General features: G+C 38.8%; 1 protein-coding gene and 1 long non-coding RNA gene across 6 annotated transcripts in view; one reads left to right on the top strand and one right to left on the bottom strand.

The window, feature by feature from the left end:
• robo2 (roundabout, axon guidance receptor, homolog 2 (Drosophila)) overlaps window positions 1-19,787 on the bottom strand; it is a 372,150-nt gene that overhangs the window by 262,588 nt on the left and 89,775 nt on the right. The gene's annotated exons all lie outside the window — the stretch shown is intronic.
• Window positions 4,025-15,080, top strand: LOC147144879 (uncharacterized). The gene is made up of 3 exons (XR_015087427.1): window positions 4,025-4,180; window positions 12,116-12,187; window positions 12,537-15,080. It is a non-coding gene; the product is annotated as an uncharacterized LOC147144879 (long non-coding RNA).

The raw sequence follows: 19,787 nt of genomic DNA, 5'->3' as shown, positions 1-19,787 counted from the left end.
GACACAGAAAGAAATGACAGAAAAAATCTGACAAACACAGAAAAATCAGAAATGTTTGCAAATTTATTAAAAAAGAAAAACTAAAATATCAAATGGTCATAAATAGAGCTGTCAATAGATTTAAAAAATTGTGAGATTAATTATGATCTGTAATTTATTTATCTAATTAATCATTTTTTTAATCTTAAAACTTGCTAAGAAAAGCCATTGTCTGTATGCATGTATCTGTGTTCATGGTATATATCTTTTTTTTTTCAACTACCCCATCATTTGCCATCTTGAGGAACGTTTTGGCACATTTATCAGCCAAGTCGAGGGTTTCTGTTTTCACGATTATCAGTCCAAAATGAGTTGAAGCTCCACTCACCATCAATAAAGTGTCCAGTCACCCTCAAATAACCATGTTTGCAAGTTGAGGTCCAGTGATCTGTGGGTAAAGCAAATTTGTCCTCCCCCCAAAACATCAAGCTTGCCTTTCTTTTCACCGTCATAGATTTTGCTGATTTTAGTCATCATTGCAGTCCTGAACGGTGGTTTGTATGATGGGTCAGTGGATGCTGTTTGAAATACCTCAATGAATCCCTTATCTTCAACTATGTTTATCGGCCTGCAGTTTGCTATTCACTTGGCAAGAACCAGAGCTGGGCAGTCCGTCCCTGGGCCGGATCGGTTGGACCCTCCAGCCCGGCCGGATGCTCGTTTTTCGGGCGGGGGGTGGCTTTTGACCGACGTGAGACTGACACTTTTCTGCTGTTTTTCGGTGTCTATTAAAAAATGTGTCTTAATGTATTGCTTTTACTGTCTTTGTTTGTTGTATTATTGCTATCTTGTTAATGTAAAGTGCTTTGTTACAGCTGTAGCTTGTACGAAATGCGCTATATAAATAAAGTTGTATTGTATTGTATTGTATATTTACAGCCGTGAGGGACGCTGGCTCACCTTTTGATGTTAATAACATTTTTTTTTAATATAGAGTTCCTCATTCACTCCATGAACTCTCATTTTTTCTACTACCAACCAATATTTAGAGTCTTGAAATAATTCTACAAGGATGTATTCATTTTCACAGAATGTTATTCTTCACTGTGCAATGCATTTTATATGAAGTAAGTTAACTTTATTCCCGAAACTTGCAATCTTTAATTCTTCACAAGTGCATCAATATTAGGTGAGAAATATTAAGTAATTTCAGAAGATCATTTAAGTGGCCGTCAGTGTGCCCTCCGGGTGGCAAAATTAGCAGTAGAAGTTACTTTGATTGAAAACGGTGAATGTGTTCTCTATCCCCAAATATGTCCACCTCGCAGATTAATTGCAGTTTTCCAGTCCATAATGTGACCAATTACTTCATTTTACAAAGAGTCACGCAGGAATGTGTAAGGCAGCAAACATAATAACGGAGCCTTCTGGATTCATGTGGTCGCCTTTGCCGTTACAAATCTAATGAACATTCAACTCCAAAAAGGAGCCCAGTTTGCCACTTTCGATCGGTAGGGCTGCCTGACAGAAAGATTGCAAATCTGAAGGGAGAATGTGATGAAGAAGAGAAGCAGAGAGAGCCCACCACTGAATAAGAGAGAATTATTATACAGACATAATGTGTTTTCCCATCAATCCTGTCTCAAGGTGAGCAAGTATTCAATTTGTAAAAAGACGACTGCCGTAGCGCCCGCCCGGTGGCCTCCGTCCTGACAAGCAAGTGAGCACATGCCACTGAACCCCAACACATTGCTTAGCCACATTACCCGGCACGCATCGACCCAAATTTCATTAGCGACTCATTACTGCATAGATGTCGGGCATGGGAGCATGGCGCTGAATCATAAACGTTCATTTAGCACCAGACGAAGCCGCAGATGAAGCCGGCTTACTCCGTCAAACACGGCCCAGCTTCCATGTGAGACATGAATGAAGCATCCGGCGCTGATGATTTGAGTTAACGTCGATCAAGAAGACCAAGCATGCATGCAAGGCCGCTGTTATCAATTGGCAATTTCATGTCATTTGTCAATTCAATGCAATAAAAATAAAAGAACGTTCGTGTGCTTACCTAGAGCCATGAGGGGCCATCCAGAACGGTAGCATTAAAAAAGGAAAGAGATTTTTGTTAGCTTTCAGGCTTTTTTTATATCAGAAGTGCAGATATTATCATCTCTCATCAATTTGCTTCTAATATGGTTTTCTCCTCCATTGAAATCTATGGAAATGGCATTTTTGATTCTCAATGTGTCTCCAAAAAAAAATACAATACAATACAATACAACAAAATATTTTAAGTTTTGCTAATGCGAAAATTGGTTTTCCAGCATTTTCAACAAAGAGTTTACAGAGCTACCGTATCTCTGGACTATAAGGCACACTTAAAATCCTTTTATTTTCTCCCAAATTTACAGTGCGCCTTATAATCAGGCGTGCCTTATGTATGGATGTCGAAGTGAAGTTGAATAAAGTTTGACTCATTTACTGTACTGGTTTGTTTACCTTATTGTGTAGTAATGCACCTTATATCCCAATATATATTATAACCCGTGTGCCTTATGTATGAAAATTTTCCCAAAACAGACCTGTTCATCGAGACTGTGCCTTGTAATCAGGTGTGCCTTTTGGTAAAAAAAAAAAAAATGGGACAGTACAAGAGACAATTGCTATATATATATATATATATATATATATATATATATATATATATATATATATATATATATACTGTCCCAGTACAAGAGACAATTGATATATATATATATATATATATATATATATATATATATATATATATATATATATATAAATGTCTCTGATCTTGTATATATATATATATATTTATATAGCAATTGTCTCTTGTACTGTCCCAAACTTAAAGATATACAGTAAGTAAAAATAACTTGCTTGCTTTGTTGTGCTAACTAACATTGACGCCATAAATGTCAGTAATTTACATTTTAAAGTTGCTCCAATTTAAAATAGTTTTTACCCAAAAACTAAAAGTTGTGTTTTTTACAGTGTACAACTTGGCTGAAGTGTTGCCAAATTACTGACTTTTCGTTATATTTAGCAAATTTTCCAAGCCCTCTAGTGACTATTTTTCCCCCAAAAAAGAGACTAGAAAAATGACAACAGTGTTCCTAATGCTATCAACATTCATATTTAATGGATGGTGGAGGGAAGCAGGCCAAGAAGACTTGGGCTAATGAATCTGTATGCAAATCTACAATTTCAACTACTGTATGTATTGAGTGTATCACTTGTCATCACTGTATCGTTATACATCACTCTCAATTAGGGGTGCTCTGATCGATCGGGCACTGATCATGATCGGTCGATTTTCGTGAAAAATTACGTGATCGGAATATTCGATCAAAACCTTTTATTGCCGATCAAAACATCCGATCACCCGCAGCTCATGCTTCACAGCCTACAGCCGTGTTGCGTCCCTCCCCCTCTGCTCACTGCGGAGGTGCGGCTGCTACGTTCACATCAACTGCGGTGGCGGCGTTTCTGGCGGTGCGTTTCAAATTGGAGTCAATTTAGTTGGCGCGGGCGGTCGCGGTTGCGTGCGGGGCGGTGAGAATGATGCGTTTGCTGCTGTGGGACATGGAGTGAAGCAACAAAAATCTGTCCATTCGCCCCATTCGTTGCGTATAAAACAAGTAAACTTTTTTGCCATTCCGCCTCACGGCAGCCAATCAGCATCGGGCATACTACGTCATACAGAGCCAAACAGACCCAGAGCTCAAAGGTCCCCGTACACTGCGGTGTGTGCGGTGTGACGCACACAGCCCAAAAGAGCCACTGTAAAAACTGTATTTAAAAAAGGACACTGTTCGGCTGTGTGCGGCGTAGTATGCCCGATGCTGATTGGCTGCCGCGAGACGAAATGGCCAAAAAGTTGATTTGTTTAATACGCGATGACGTCCGACCGCTCCAAAAACATCACTTGCACCGCCCCGCACGCAACCGCACCCGCCCGCGCGAGCTACATTGAATCCAATTGAAACGCGCCGCCAGAAACGCTCCCACCGCAGTTGGTGTAAACATAGCATTGTCTGCTGTGTGTGTGGAGTTTGCATCTTGTAATACTGTATATGCCATGAAAATGCACTTCACGGGGGGAGCATGGCCAAAAGTTTCAACACAACCAACTTAATCCGACATTCGAAGAACAAGCAAATGGGAGACTATGGTGAGTTTACGAGGCTCACTGCATTGAATAAAGTCAAGGCGGACACAGCGCAGTGTAAGTGGCATTATTGCCACATGGAGACGCATTTGGTCACTTGTGGGCAACAGACCCACTATATAATTTTATAATTCACAAAAAGATCAACAGTGACTTTTCTCGTTGACAAATGCACAAGATAGTTTGTCTATGCACAATACAAACAAGTTACAGAGTCGTTTGAATTTAGGAACTCATTGAATAGTTTATTCGAGTGAAGCCTGCATGTAACTATTTTTTCTACTTTGATTATATTCTGAACCATGCAACATTTAGGTGGCATATTATTTCTTTCACTTTTTGCATAATTAAGTCGTTTGAGACTTCTGATTATTTTGATCTGTTAAAAACTGTGTTACTAAAAGCTGGTAAATTTAAGTTTTTCAGTTATCTTTGTGACTGGGTAATTATTGTATTGTGTTTTTGTTTTGTATTTCTTCATGCTTTTGAAAATATATATAGATTTTTGTCAAAATTACGGCAATAATATGGCTGTTTTTTTATATTGCATCATAGCAGTCACCATAAATAAATGGAAAAATATAAAGATATTCCATGTGATCGGAATTGGTATCGGTCGATCTCACTCATGCATGATCGGTATCGGTGTCATAAAACCTGATTGGAACATCCCTCCTCTCAGTCATATTATGGTTCATTCTTCTCTATATATTTGGAATACTGACTAGGAACGGCTACTATGACTTAACAGTTGAAGCATGTATAACATTGGTACATAGACCATATGTCAACCATTTACAACATATGTCTATGATATAGTAGAGATGTACTGTACATATATGCATGCAGCAGGTGCATTTTTAACACATCAACCAGAATTGAGCACTTATCTGAAAAACACCAAAATACATCTTACAGTACACCATGCGACTATTAACCATGTGACAAGTGAATTAGAATGTCTGCTTAAACATGCTGAATTTCCACATGCTCTGTGCCACGTCAACATAATAGGGGAATTTGTGCAAAGAATATACTGAAACACCCCAAACAGTATAAAACAGTATAAACAGTATATATGTGCAGTTTCAGAATGTGTTAAGCAAATTAGAACATCTGTTCTAAAAATATGCAGAAAAAACATGTACACAAGGTCGATTTTTACCACTTGACAACTAGAGTATTCTCCAGGAAAACATACTGAAATGCTACATTGCAATGTGATTTATTTTACCTTGTGTCTACTAAATTAAAGCAGTTCTGCACAATATACCGAAATAGCACACCAACCATGTGCCACTTGTCAACAAAATCTGAGCATATGTCACTTTTCCAATGTCAATGTATCCACCACATAATCAATTTACACAAAATATGTACAGTTACTATATACACCATGTGTCAAACAAGTGAGAGCATTTGTTCAAAAAAGTAGCATGTAATTGGTCACATACCATGTGAATTCTTACCACCTGTCAAACAAACCAACAAACCAGCGTTTCTAGCTTTGCATTGAATTTCACTGACACAAAAACAGCAACAGCTTTGATTGCCCACCCATTGAAACGCGTACACAACAAATGGCCGTAATGAATGCATGGTGTCAAGTCAGCAAGACCTGAACAATCCAACATTGTTCCTCAATTTAACCCCGGTGGTAACAGGCTACTCCGAGGCCAGCTAATCAATGCATGGAGACAATCGCAATTGTGATCAAATCAATTGACAGAGAAGGAAAACGTTGCGACTGCTTTACGGCAAAGGCTGAAGGCAGTCTCATCTTTCATGTTAACAGTCAGTTGCCATTTCCATCTTTTACTGACGGCAAAGATCTGTTGAGGAGACACGGCGGGTTCTAATGAGATGTCACTTGATTTAGGGTCGGCTTGGCTGTGAGACTATACAGTGTGCCCTCCCAGCCGGTCGATAGAAATCAATACGGCTCCCCTGCAATTATTAATGCAGTCCCGGGTAGTTAGATGCGAATGAGACAGATGACATTCGGACCAGATTGATCAAGAGGGAAATGGATTTCATAAAAGCGCTCAAATCCTTTATTATACTCCACACAATGGTTGCCAGCGTTGTAATTCGACGTGGGAACATGAAGGGGAAATTGACTTGATAAATGTTGTGTTACAACAATGCATTAAACTATAGCGCCAAGACAATGGAAGAGGGTTAAAAAAAAAAAAAAATAGCGCACGCGCCGAGGAAGAAGCACAGATCATCATCTGGACTGGAGCGGAAGAGAATGGCCTGTCACGTTGCTGTTATTAGGCTTACTAAATTGCCATTTTAAGTGCTTGTCCATACTCATGTGTCATGTGTTCATCCCAGTCAAAATTTACACGTGGTACATGTTTGCAGGTGTAATTCCCCAAAACTGACTCATAGCATACCCTGGAATTTTAGGGGTGGAAATGCAGCCTCTTGAAGCCAGTTTAACTTAGCAACATGAATGTGGTAGCAGAAAAAAGCCTCAAGAAACCATTCTTGAAAACACATGTGCCATTTTGGTTTGAAGCAACCATTTTAGGGCATTCTGGCCATTTCCAAGGTCCATTCAAAGATTAACTCGGTCAAGAGATTTTGTCTGATAGTACCCAAATTGAAAACATGTACCCTATTCTAGGCAAGGAAGATTTATTTATGTCGCCATAAACAATAAATTCAGTTTTGTTTTGGTTTTGTTGAGCTCGAAACTTTGAAAAATTGTAGCTATCATCGTTGCATGTGGGCAGATCTTGTTTGATGACTTATCATTAATTAAACACACCAGTGAATTCAGTCTTCTTTAGCAACTTGAAATTTGGCAGACATGTCATTAGACCCTCAGAAAAGTCTCATGAAGCCATACCTGAAAACACAGAGGAAGGCTTCCATTTTGTTTTGAAATGACCATTTTAGGGTCATTTTGGCCACTTCCAGGAGTCGTTAAATACAAATTTCAGGCACATTACAAATTACAAGAATAGTTGGGTGTTGATTTAAAATAAATAAACAAAAAATAAATATTTTTTTTTACAAAATGCAATGTATTTTATGTAGTTTCTGAACCTCGCACACTGTGTTCAATCGGTTTTGGCCGCACCACTCGGTGTGCAGTTGGCTTAAAACAACTTCACGGCAAGAAATGCATATTTTAACCATACAATAATGCAACACATTGTATTCAGTTCAGAGCTACATATCTCTATGTCTCTGAAGCGACAAGGCCATGTGAAATGAACGACACATTAATAATGACTGCATTTAATTTGTATCCTTCATAGAAACAATGCAATCAATACCGCACAGCCATCACATCACTAATGGAGACCAAGGATGCTCTCACTCATCACAGGGAGTCTCAGGTGTCGCTCCCAAATGAATATTCACCCCACAGACAAAAAATAAAACCCCGGCTCTCCCTGTGGGCTCGCCGGCACTAAATAACAAAGCATTAGCGCTGGTAAACACAAACATAGCTCTGCGCTTTGTTTGAATAACCTCCGGCTCTCTGGCTCATGGCAGAGAGTGCCAATAAATCCGGCTTAAGATTTGCTAAATCTCAACAGCTTCATCAACGACAAGAAGCAATTCACGCCAGCCACTATTTTGTTTTTGACCTTTTGTGTGATTTTTGTCGTTTAAAAAGAAATACATTCTACTAGCTAAATAAATGGTGAGCAGGTGTGGTAAGCATGACTTGAGCAATATGGCTCATAATTCTAAAAAGCTATATGCTATATTTACTAACCTGGTGATTACAATATATATTATATATTAGGTTTCAGAGGTGGGCATTCCGTCAGAGTGATGGACCGGTCTGTCAGTCCGCCATTGAAGGACGCCTGTTTTGCCGACGATTGACAGGACACCTTTTAAAATAGACGGACTAACGAATGATGGATGTGGCTTTTCATCCGTCACTAACCGCATCTGGCAGTGATGGCCGTTTTTTAAAAATGTTTTTGGGGGGGACCGACTGACGGAACAACGGACTTCTGACAGACTAACTGACGATTACAATTCAGTTCGTCATGAGAAATGACAGACTGACGAATGACAGACGGGTACCCTGGCCGTTGACGGATGACAAATGGAACACCAGCAAAATTTTGTAAAATGCCCACTTCTGTTAGGTTTGCTTGCTGACTTTGGGTGAAAAATTGGAGTCACCATGGACTGGTCACCAGCCAGTGGCAGTTTTGGCATTATGGTGGTTTTATACCAGTGTAGACACATTTACTGCTAAAGCATAATAAGATTGTGGGTTTTTTTTATTTTTATTTTATTTATTTTTTTATAATTTTACACTTTTGGAAAATATATCTTACATCTTGACATCATATTTTTTCTATTTTATATTTTACATGTTTTATGTTAGATAAAAGCCGAAGGGTTAACATATTATTGTAGTTGTACAGTAGTGTCAGTTTGAATTGAATATTTAAAAATAAATAAAACGAAAAATAAGTTCAAAACAGAATCAATTTGAAAATAAAAGGAAAATATTTTTGCTATATTAAATCTCTTCAAAAAGTATACACAAATTGATATGTAACATTAAATATTACATTAATTTGTCGTAAATCAAATTATTTTATTTTGATTGTAATTTCATTCGCTTCTATTTAGACATAAAAGCCAGCATTTATCTTTTTTTAATTGCAAATCAAATTACTTGCTTTTATTATTATTGTTTTTATTTATTTATTTACTTATCTAGAAAAAGTTTACACTGGCTAAAGTTATAAAATGATCATTGCTAATGTCAGCAGAATTCTAATTCAAATAATACCACGCCGTTAATTGTACATCATAAACAGGATTAGATTAAAAAAGAAAAAAAAACAAAAAGAGCTGAAGACACAATTATTATTATAATAATACTGCACACAAGCATCTGACTACGCGCGGAACATTGCTTAATTAACATGTTGACTAGAGTACCAAAATGCCCATCCCCCTGCTGGGGTTTAAGATAAGCTTGAGCACTCAAAATTGCCTCATGTCAAGGTTGTACTGCAGGTTGTACTGCAGTAAACATATCAATAAAGGTTTCCTTCGTGCACGTGTGCATGTCTCTTTCAGTCTTGAACTGCTCTGTGGTACCAGCAAAAAAAAAAAAAAAAAATACTTATAGATCCCGCTCGGGCTCATGATTATGATATAATGGAGACCGACTGGCCTCATCCCCTTAATGAAATTAGCTCGTGCCTGAGCAGAAAAATGGCCGTCGGCAACACGAGGCGACAAAGGCGATCATCTTCAAAAGGTTGCTCAACGAGTGCAAGTTCATCGCTGTCCCACAGCCACGACGCTGAGAAGTTTGAGGCAGGGCTTCAATTACGTCTTGATGTCATTTTGCCTCATTTACTCCACGTGATCGCTGTTTACGGTGTTTAATATTTCACCAAAGCGGGCAAAAGGCATTTGTCCTTCAGACTTCAGCTCAGCGAGCGAATAAACTGTATGGTTTGCTTCTTTGTTGGATTGTTGTGATGCTGTGGCAGAAGGGTGATGGAGTTCAAAATAGATGAAGTTCAAATTAAATGCATAATGCATTAAGAAAGTGGTTCAAAAAAATGTTTGCTGGCTGCTTTTCCTACAAATAAATCTATTGAAATGCCATGCATTTTCATTTTTTTGTTTTGCAAGGCCGTATCCTTTTAACAAAACAAAATGTCAGTATTATTTCCGCTTAAGTATGTCGTCTTTCAATTAAATCACCCTCAATTCCAAGTTACTTCCTTTAATTCCCTTGGAAAGTTTCCAGGATGGAAAACAGTGGCACCTTGATTGAATGGACTAACGGAGGGGAGGTGTCATCCATTAAAGCTGATTGTTCATAAAACTGAAATTGACCTTTTTTTCATGGCCGGCAAACACCCAGTACAATTTCAAATTGTTTCAAATAAATATATGTAAAAAAAGCTTGAATCTATTTGAAACGTTCGACCACAAAAAAAAAAAAAAAAAAAAAATCCATGAATATGAATAAGTAGCTATGAAATTAGGGTTACCAACCGTCCCTTGAAAAACGGAACCGTCCCGTATTTTGAAATATAAGTAAATATAAGTACCGTATTGAGAGGTAAAGGGACACACTTTGTCACGTAATATCGTGAGGGACAAAAATAGTCTGTAAAAATGAGGTAATGTTGCTTGCCAAAGTAGATAGCGGAAGTCAGCAAAGCAGCATGACAAATCCCATCCTTAGTTGGAGGCAGTCAGGTTGGCCGTCCCTTCCGGGGAGGTGTCCCTTATTTATTTTTCAGGGAGTTGGCAACCCTATACGACATGCACCTTTTGAGCTGCATGCCAATGGCGATGCTAAGCTAATGTCCATGCTTTCTGTTACCTATGATGGCGACATGGCCATCACGTAGGCTTACGTAGGTTTACAGTACAGACTAGATCCAGCTAACAGACGTCTGTACTGTAAACCTATGACAACAGCTGCATAACCAGGGAATATGGTACCGGTTTCTGTTAGTTGACTGCGCCACAGCACCAGTAAACAATCTGAAATCTGTTAAATGGAGGTACCACTGTATTTCTAAAATCCCCCATCAGAACCTTTCATGGAAATTTACAGGAAATTTTCGGAAATTTACTGAAAATGCTCCGCCTCTTTACAGTCCGAGTGAGTCCCACCTTAAAAACCTGGACTCAATCCAGGAAAGGGTCTGCTTCACAAAGCGATATCATAGAATGTAATCATCACCAATGTTATTTATGTTTGCACTGTGTGGTGCTAATGAATACAAACTTTGAGGCAACTGTTATTGGCAGCAATTTAAAGTGAGCCTCAGTCATCAAACATCTGGCGGCGGTCCTGGCACGTTTGCCTCTGGCTGACTCAAAACAACCCAGCGGGGGCCACTGGTCCAAATAAAGCCTTCTGTCTATTTGAGCCATCCAATAGCAATTAACTGGCACGTTTCATTGTCAAGTGCGTTCGTGCTGATCAATCTTGACTGAATGTGCGTGTGAGCGGTCACCTGCTGGCCAGTTGGCGGCCCACTTGTATTCTTTTGCGACAAGGCGGGAGGTTAATTAAGCAGCTGTTGGTAAACACACAGGTCATCAGTTCGATTCATCTGCAGCTCAGTCCGACTCCAACGGAAGCTAAGCGTCACTCCGCCGCACAAGTCCTGTGTCAGAAAATGAGCACATATGGCACAATAGCCAACATGTGGCAAATGGGCAATTTATCTTCAGTGGCCCGTTTGCTGTACTGCCACAGCCAAGTGTTGCTATGGCAACAAAGCGAGTATTGGGAGGGGGTGTTGAGGGGGGGCTTATTATTGCCCATTATTCGACCCACAGGCATGGCCGATAAATGCTTGACGGATTACAATGGCTTTCCTCATTTCGGAGAATGGAGACTTAGTGCGACGCTCCGAAAACATATAACGTGTCATTGGTGTGTTTGGAGGCGATGATATGTGGAAAATCTCCATTTGTCTAGAAATAATTAAGCGGTTTGGATAATGGATGGATGGATAATTCTGTTTACATTACAGTAACTCATCTCATGGTCTAAGAATGTGTCGTTTTGAAAAAAAAAAAATTGGGGTAGTTTGTCGAAATTGGTAGTCAGAAACGCTACCCCGTTTAATATTACAGTCGGACTGGCCTATAGGGGATTACTAATTGGTCGGGACAAAATGAAACATAAATGGACAGCGGAAGGGTGCCCTAGCTGTAGGAAGAAGGCGATAAACGGACAGCAAATATTTTGTAAAATACCCAGCTCTGGTAATAAAATAAACTATAATCCTCAAACAAATAACGCTCCTTCGTATTTAGCTACACATGTACAGCAATATAGACATACTGTAAATGAACCTTGAAAGCTCTTGATATTTAAAATGGAATGTTAATTTTAGTGTATTTTATAAACGTTAATTGTAATAACCTTGCTGCATACTTTTTCGCACATAGATATCTCCATCCAAGATGTGTTAATGGGAACATTGGCTGTCATTCAAGTCGCATCTGCTTACGCCCACAAAGGTACAAAATGCCCTTTTTTTGGGGGGGTGAATATGAGTTTGTGCTCATCTGCGAAATGGCCAACAAATGACGATTAGCAAACTCAGATTAACAATGTAGTATCCATGGCTAGAACCGACTTGTTTACAGTGCATGCCCCATACAGTTGAGGATGTACAAAGTACTTACAGGATTTATGACGTATGGCTTCTTTCAAATATCCCCCTTTAATAGACTGAAATTAACACAGAACCCTAACATTCTTGTCATCTTTACCTTTAATCTCAGAAGCCACCTGTTGTTTAGGGTATTAGAGAAATCTTCGGCTTGCTTCAAGACAAATTAATATTTCATATATTGTTTTCCTCAGCCCAAGGTTTCGCTGGTGTCCTCCATCCTGCGGGGCCACACACAAAGAAAGGCCAAGATTGGGTTTGGCCCATCAAGGACATAATGGCGCTGCTGGAGGATTATTAGATCTTCATCTACAGCTGAGGTACAAACGGCCGCGTGCCTCCTCCGCGGGGACTGACTCCAAGCACCTAATGCAATCAGCGCAACAAATCACACGTTGGGATGTCGCACCAGGCACACAAAGACTTTCGCAGCAGGTCAAGTCATCATTGTTGAAATGTGATTTGGCTTAGGAGAGTTCTGATTGCAATTCACTTTATTATTCATAAAAGGAGAACCTTATACAGCGTTCTAAAATAGAACAAAAAGGCACACATGCAGTCCTTCAATTGTTTGTGTTGCATGCCAAGTTACCAAACTTGGCTGACATGCTCGGACGCACGCAATGACAAAAATTCAAGATGTTCACAAAAACTAAACAACAGATTAAAAAGTGAATTCAAATCAAATAAATACAACAAAAATATACATGGATACATAAAAATGCAGAATGTATCGCTGGTGTCGTGCCAAAACCTTAGATGTCACATTTGAGTGAATTTCATATTTTTTTCAAAAATCTATAATATTGTTCAGTGTACACGCATGGGTGTTATTTCTTACTCATTGACCACAATCTATAGTGTTGAAAATAGCTTGTTCTCTTTTTACGATGCAATGATAAATATATATATTAGGGTTGTAACGGTTTTGTATTCATCACGTACCGTCTCGGTGCGGGCTTCACGGTTCGGTGCATGCAGTCATACGACGAATACGTCTGATAGGGGGCATGGGGGGGAAAGTCAACGCCTGATGCGGCATTCATGCTACGTTCGCACCATTTCTGGCGCATTTCTGGCGGCACGTTTCAATCGGAACCAATATAGTTCACGCGGGCTGGCGCAGTTGCGTGCGGGGCGGTGCGAATGATGCGTTTGGAGCGGCGGGACGCAGAGCGAAGCACCGAAAATCTGTCGATTCGCGCCATTCGTCGCGTATTAAACAAGTAAACTTTTTTGCCATTCCACCTTGCGGCAGCCAATCGGCATCGGGCATACTACGTCACACAAAGCCAAACAGCGTCCCGTTCGCTCTGCGGCTTTTTTTTACAGTTCTTAAACTTTACGAAGACAGCAATATTGTTCGCATTAGCATAGTGAGAGAATGCAGCAGCAGCTCGTTGCTGCTACAAAGCAAACTAGTTTGGAAATTAAATTAAATAGGGATAGACCGATATGGGTTTTCCAGGGCCAATACCGATACCGATTATTAGTAGTCCAGGAGGCCGATAACCAATATTTGAAGCCGATATTAATATGCATAAAAAAGGAAAAGAATTGGCGTATAATTTTAGAATAATAAAAACTCTAGCTTTTGACTGTTTATATGACTTTAAGCGCATGTTTATTAAACAGCTTTTGTGATTTGCAATATGTTAGAATGTTTTTATATCTTAGAAAATGGACAACTTAGTTTTAAAATTCTAACAGCAGCATGTCTTATAAAGTTAAATGAAAACATACAATTAAATACAGTATCTCCTTTAAGTTTACAATAGTAATAGTTTCCCCCAAATTCAATATACTGTAATACAAATGTTCATCATTCATGTATCACTTATTATCTTTGTTTTAAAGTTCAAAAACAAAAAATTCTCAACGCAGCAACTGGCCGAAATGAACATCATCAAGGCGACTGTCTTCTTTCCATTTCTTTATGTGGGTGTTCCTTTATTCTTGCGTATCTCATATGCAGCTGCCATCTTCGTCATCGTGGCTTTCTGTGGCAGAAAGTCATGACACAAGCACAGCCATTACTGACTTTCACTCGCAGTGCTTTACTATGAATTTCTGCATCAGCTTTTATGTGGCTTACAAACACAGACACATACACTCACATGCATTCACTCACTCAATAACAATTTTATCAGCAACCTTATTTCAAGTGGTTCAGCCTTTCTCCGCAGCCATGGGGTTGACGCAGCAAATTAATGACTAGTTGTGAGTTATCGTGTGAGCTAACTACTAGCAGGGGTGCTATTTATATAGCACATTTAATACACAAGGTAACTTGATGTGTTTTGCACGGAATTAAAATTGCTCTAAATTCAAGTGAGTCACACTTAAGGCATGTGCAGTGTGACTGATAGTGAGCAGAGCTGCTGCAGACGTGCGCTGCGGCTATGAGAGCCAAAATAACTGAGTTTTTAATTTGATCGCATATTGGCCACCAAATTCATAAAAAAGGCAAATGCCGATAAGAGCCAAAATGCCAAATATTGGCCCGACCAATAATCGGTCTATCTCTAAAATTAAATGCATCATCTAGTCATCTCGGTCCCTTTATGGTTGTAGCAGGCATGATATTCATTGTTGTCGCTGTCTTTTTGAATCGACGCCCCCCGACTTGTTTCACAACAACTTGTGTCCTCGAGTGTATTCAAGCTGTGCGCAGCACTGACTCAAGGATGACGCTGGCACATCAAGGTGGAGTTCATGCACTTCATCTGGCGTCTTCCAGTGCGGAATGGGGCGGGGGGTGATCATTTTGTCTGAATAAGGGCGGGGAGTCGCGTCCGGAAGGGTACCCAGGTCCAGGGTGGCGGGTCGTGGCCGGACCGGCAAAAAAGTGTCAAGTGCCCAGCTCTGATAAATACAATATAGTAACATAAATAAAAAGATGAGATTTTACCCGATTAATATTCTTAAATACTAGGGCTCGGAAAAAATACCATATTACGATGGATCGTGATACTTTTTATGCCAAAACCAAGTATCAATACGTTGATAAATTATCAATACTTTTGATATCTTATGTTATGTTATGTTATGTTATGTTTTGCATGTTTCTATAACATACTTTTGGAACATTTGAGGTCTTTAAAGCTCAGTACAATTATAACTGAAGAGCAAAAATAAGTACATAAGGAAAATAGATGCTCTTTTTCATGAAATATTTATTGCATATATAATTTTCTTTATTTGAGAGACTTTCATCACTGGACAGTTTACTGCTGGCATCTTGAGCTGATAATTTGTAAATAATGAATGAACTCGTGACAAGTGAATTTTTTCACTCAATAAGAAATGGAGACGTATGAGAGTCGGTGGGACACGCCCTCTGACACTTGCCACCATTTTCATGCACGTCACATGCTAATGTCATTTTTGTCACCCATGACCTTGAGAGGCCCACACACTCCAAGTATATTGTGTGTTTTTTAATGAGACAAAAAAGTAATGACCCCCATCACTCCGTAATCATACAACGCGCACACACAGCAATAGCAGCAAAGTGACAGCATTCCAACGTGTATCACTCCAATGGCGCACGCCAGAGTGCCCATCTGTTGTTGTAAATTATGAATGAGCCATTAAATTTTTATCCACCTTAAATGTCTTCCATTTTTTCGACGTGATGAGACATCGGGTGCCCCCATCATCGTCACAAATTTGAATTTGAATTTCCAGAGTAAAAATGTGCAGTGACAGTCTGGCCTTGCAAGCTTTTGGACTGGGGCTCTGAGTTCAAGCAAGCACATGTGTAATGCTGATTCCGTGCTAACATGCTGCCACCTGGTGATCCAAGCAGGGCATGTGAGCAATGAGGCTGATTTGCGAATGTGTGGGAGTAAGGGTGTGGCATGCAACAACCTCAGATTGAAGACATCTGATCGGAACCAGGCCCACTCAAGCAGGCTCATAAGCAAAGATATTACATGAGTAATGTTATATGTTTGTTTTCAGAATATAGTCCTGAGTTTATATTTTGACTTTTGAGGCATGCACAAGATATGCTCTCAAACTTACATTACAGTATTCATTTTTAATCAGCTAAATCATCATCTATCATCTAGCTTTGCTTCTAGGCAAGAAAATACAATTTGCTTCTCCACACAATGTGAATTTAAGAAATAAAAAATGTTGATTATACAAAAAGAAAACCATTTGTTCATTTGTTGTATTGTCATATTTCTATTGTTTAATAAAGCCCTTGCTTCAGGTACTTCCGCCCCCCCCCCCACACACACAAAATTGAATTTGCTCCAAAATTATAATGTTGCTCCTCAAATGAAATCAGTGATTCACAAAACTGCTCCACGGAGATATTTAGCCATTTAATGTCTTGAAGGAAAAAAATGGCAAGAATAAACTACCGGTACACAGAATATAAATGAATATAAAAGTAATATGAAATGTGAGAAAGAGAAAGCATTCTGCGAGTGCACTAATAATGTATTCCGGTTATATAGTATCCTAGGGGTCTGTTTTATCGGGAGTGTGCACAACAATTTGAAAAAAAAAATAATAATAATAATAAAACTAATACACACAAAGATGATTGTAATCTCCTATGGTGGAAAAAAACCATGCAATTTGTCATTGTTTTTACGGCTAAATCGGCGAATGATAGATTTTTTTTCTGGTGATGTAAACAGCACATTACCATAGAAATGGCCTTTTATGGGCACATGCAAGGCCTTAAGTGGATGCGTATAGTGGGGGCAAGATAGGGAGGTATATAGTGAAGCTAATCCTGTTAGCTTCCCCCAGTGGCTACTGCATAGCAACGCGGCCACCAGGAGGGACACCTTAGCAATACCGCCACAAGATGGAAAATATATCCCTCTAATTTCATAGGCTCGCTCTAAATCCTCCATTTTCACAGGTCAATAAAAAAAGAGCACTTCAGGCTGAGTAATTGGCTTGCAAACATCCATATAGAATCTTAATTGCCCATTTAATAACCATGAATATGAGTATTTCACTACATTTATTGCTGTTTGTTTCCCGAAGAATTATGAAAAACAATACACGCCCTGCTAGTTATCTGAAGTAAAATTGCTTTTTAAACATGGTGTTGGAAAAAATTTTTATATTTAAGCAATATCACATAAAAGAGAGCACAATTGTACTGGATATCACGGCTACTATTTGGTATTAGGCCTCAATGGTAATGAGGGGCAAAAAAAAAAAAAATTGCTTCTTTATTGTTTATTATTATTTATTCATTCATCTCTGCCAATACAAATAAATGATAATGCTATAGCTAAGCAGGTAGCTGATGCACGAGCTAGCTAGTGGCTGGTGACTCCAGGATAATTGAATGTTGTATTCTCCTGATACTTTCATTAACACCTCACATTTTTGCCATCGTGACTCTTGTCTACAGAATATCAACGAATGTACTGTACCTATGTGTCATAATCTTCGTGGTTAATCCTCCCTTGAGAAGGACTGATTAAGAAAAGGTTTATTTGCTCTATTTCACTTTTTAACTAACCTTAAAGTCAGGGCTTTTAGCCTTCCACATACCTGTAGCTAATGGAATATTATAAGAAAAAAGGAAATGTGTTTATTTATTTATCTATTAATGATGGACTGGCAACAATAACAAGTTATCTAGTCTACGCTCCAAGTTGCACATCGTCAACGTACTCCATCGGAACATTAACTTTTCAATGAAGTAGTACAGTAAATAAAAGAGTTAGTAGCAAATGGTACAGTACATAGGATAATAAAATGTACTTATAGAGGAAGTCAACGCAAACATTTTTTTTTCTTTAAGAATATGTTCTGTGCAAGCCCACTAGTTGAAACAGGGCATTCTGATAAATATTGCGTTTGTGGAATAAGTGTTAATCCATTCGTTTTCAGTCATCTTCTGGGGCGGCCATTTTGCCTCTGTCAACTGAAAATGACATCACAGCAGCTCACAACGACCAATCACGGCTCAGATTCAGAAAACAGGTCAGCTGTGATTGGTTGATGTGAGCAGTTGTGATGTCATTTTCAGTCGACAGAAGACATAATGGTCGCCCCCAGAGATGGCTAAAAACGAGTGAATTTTGCTGCTTAACTTATATTCCACAAACGCAAAATTAATCAGAATGCCATGTTTCAACTAGTGGGCCTGCTGAGTCAATGTAAATGATTGTATGTTTGCGATGGCTTGGCGGCTTGATGTTTTGTATAACAATATATTGCATTCCATGTGTTTGCTTTGTATTATTTCTCCACTTACATTTTTACATACATTGGACAAACTATTGATGGGAAAATGAAGCTTCAACTTTGCTTCATGAACCAGGTGTATTTTGGGGTACACATGTTCTAAGTTGGTTGAAACATGGTCAAAATGCACATTGTATGAGAAAGTTCAATATATTTGGGGCTGGTGAAGGTTCCACTTTGGTGGGCACAGAAGAAATGTACATAGGATGTGAGTAATTTGAGTACATATAGTCCTCGAATTACGACATACTGCGACGTTTTGACTTTACGACGTGTCTTGATCGTGTCTCTTTGCGCGCCGGCAGTATCTTTGCCTTTTTCGCGCTCCTCTTCTTTCTCCATCCACTTCTCAGCAGTAATGCTAAGTACAGAATCTTATGCTTTTATTTTAATGTATTTTCATTTTTTTATACAAAGTATTTTGACTTAAATTTCGATTTCAACGGTGAAATCCGACATATGTGGAAATTTGTGTTACCTCACCAGTGTAGGAACGTAACTTTTGTAAAATGAGGCCTCCCTGTATTTATTTTGGACATGTTCTAATTTTGTTGACATTTGGTATGTTGAATATGAGGAATTTCAATGTAAGTGGGGGTGAAGAATGTTCAAATTTGGTGGACACGGAAGAAATATACATAGGATATGAGGTATTTATTCTGGACATGTTCTAATTTGGTTGACAGTAAAATTCGCTTACGGATGAACAAAGACAGAATGTGTGGACATGTGTGAATTGTTTTCACATGTACAGTATACTCAGTTATTTCAGTTATTTTTTGGAGGGGGAAAGATTCTAATGTGTAGACACACGATAAAAATGCAAATGGAATATGAGCAATTTCTGTATAGTCTTGGGACAAATGGTCTACTTTAGTTGACACGGTAAACATGCACATAAACATTTTTTGGACTAATGCTCTAAATGTGTTGATGGTATGTGGTATTTCAGTAAAAAAGGCTCTAATTTGGTTGAGACATGGTTTACAAGATATTTCAATTGAAAAAAATGGGGACAAATGTGTTAACACATGGGACACAAGCCATTTGGGTAAATCAAAAAAAAGGTAAAAACTCTTATTTAGGGGACAGCTGGTAAAAAAGGGACACACACTTGGTTCACACAGTTAAACTGCACATATGAAATTGCTGTACAAATGCTGTAACTTTGTTGACACACGGCAAAAAATGCACATGGTGTGTGATATTTT

This window comes from Filicampus tigris, chromosome 7, assembly GCF_054856515.1.
Source record: "Filicampus tigris isolate MCC_2025a chromosome 7, RoL_Ftig_1.0, whole genome shotgun sequence".
In the NCBI taxonomy this organism is placed as follows: Eukaryota; Metazoa; Chordata; class Actinopteri; order Syngnathiformes; family Syngnathidae; genus Filicampus; species Filicampus tigris.
The sequence above is the reverse complement of the archived record's forward strand: the minus strand, read 5'-3'. Positions and strand labels throughout refer to the sequence as shown.